Here is a 1,784-nt window from a genome sequence, read left to right as displayed (position 1 = left end):
CCTATGGGATGAAGCAAAAGCGGTTCTAAGAGGGAAGTTTATAGCTATACAAGCCTACCTCAAGAAACAAGAAAAATCTCAAACCATCTAACGTTACACCTAAAGGAACTAGAGAAAGAAGAACAAACAAAACCCAAAGTTAGCAGAAGGAAAGAAATCATAAAGGTCAGAGCAGAAATAAATGAAATAAAAACAAAGAAAACAATAGCAAAGATCAATAAAACTAAAAGCTGGTTCTTTGAGAAGATAAACAAAATTGATAAACCATTAGCCAGACACATCAAGAAAAAGAGGGAGAGGACTCAAATCAATAAAATTAGAAATGAAAAAGGAGAAATCACAACTGACACTGCAGAAATTCAAAGGATTATAAGAGATTATTACAAACAACTGTATGGCAATAAAATGGACAACCTGGAAGAAATGGACAAATTCTTAGAAAGGTATAACCTTTCAAGACTGAACCAGGAAGAAACAGAAAATAGGAACCGACCAATCACAAGTAATGAAATTGAAACTGTGATTAAAAATCTTCCAACAGGGGGCTTCCCTGGTGGTGCAGTGTTTGAGAGTCCGTCTGCCGATGCAGGGGACACGGGTTCGTGCCCCGGTCCAGGAAGATCCCACATGCCATGGAGCGGCTAGGTCCGTGAGCCACGGCCGCTGAGCCTGCGTGTCCGGAGCCTGTGCTCTGCAACGGGAGAGGCCACAACAGTGAGAGACCGGTGTACCGAAAAAAAAGAAAAAAAAATCTTCCAACAGGGACTTCACTGGTGGCGCAGTGGTTATGTAACTGCCTGCCAATGCAGAGGATGCAGGTTCAGTCCCTGATCCGGGAAGATCCCACATGCTGCAGAGCAACTAAGACCATGCGCCACAACTACAGAGCCTGCACTCTGGAGCCTGTGAGCCACAACTACTGAGCCTGTGCACCTAGAACCTGTGCTCCGCAACAAGAGAAGCCACCTCAATGAGAAGCCCGCGCACCACAACGAAAAGTAGCCCCTGCTCGCTGCAACTAGAGAAAGCACATGTGCAGCAATGAAGACTCAACGCAGCCAAAAATTTTAAAAAAAATTAAAAAACAATCTTCCAACAAACAGAAGTCCAGGACCAGATGGCTTCACAGGTAAATTCTAACAAACATTTAGAGAAGAGCTAACACCCAACCTTCTCAAACTCTTCCAAAAAATTGCAAAGGAAGAAACACTCCCAAACTCATTCTATGAGGCCACCATCACCCTGATACCAAAACCAGACAAAGATACTACAAAAAAAGAAAATTACAGACCAATATCACTGATGAATATAAATGCAAAAATCCTCAACAAAATACTAGCAAACAGAATCCAACAGCACATTAAAAAGGATCATACAGCACGATCAAGTGGGATTATCCCAGGGGTGCAAGGATTCTTCAATATACACAAATCAGGGCTTCCCTGGTGGTGCAATGGTTAAGAATCCGCCTGCCAATGCAGGGTCACAGGTTCGAGCCCTGGTCCAGGAAGATGCCGTGGAGCAACTAAGCCCGTGCGCCACAACTACTGAGCCTGCGCTCTTGAGCCTGCGAGCCACAACTACTGAAGCCCGTGTGCCACAAGTACTGAAGCCCACGCGCCTAGAGCCTGTGCTCTGCAATAAGAGAAGCCACCACAATGAGAAGCCTGCGCACCGCAACAAAGAGTAGCCCCCACTCACTGCAACTAGTGAAAGCCCACGTGCAGCAGCGAAGACCCAATGCAGCCAAATATTAAATAAATTAATAAATTAATTTAAAAATA

This window comes from Hyperoodon ampullatus (assembly GCF_949752795.1).
Source record: "Hyperoodon ampullatus genome assembly, chromosome: 11".
Taxonomy (NCBI): Eukaryota; Metazoa; Chordata; class Mammalia; order Artiodactyla; family Ziphiidae; genus Hyperoodon; species Hyperoodon ampullatus.
The sequence above is the reverse complement of the archived record's forward strand: the minus strand, read 5'-3'. Positions refer to the sequence as shown.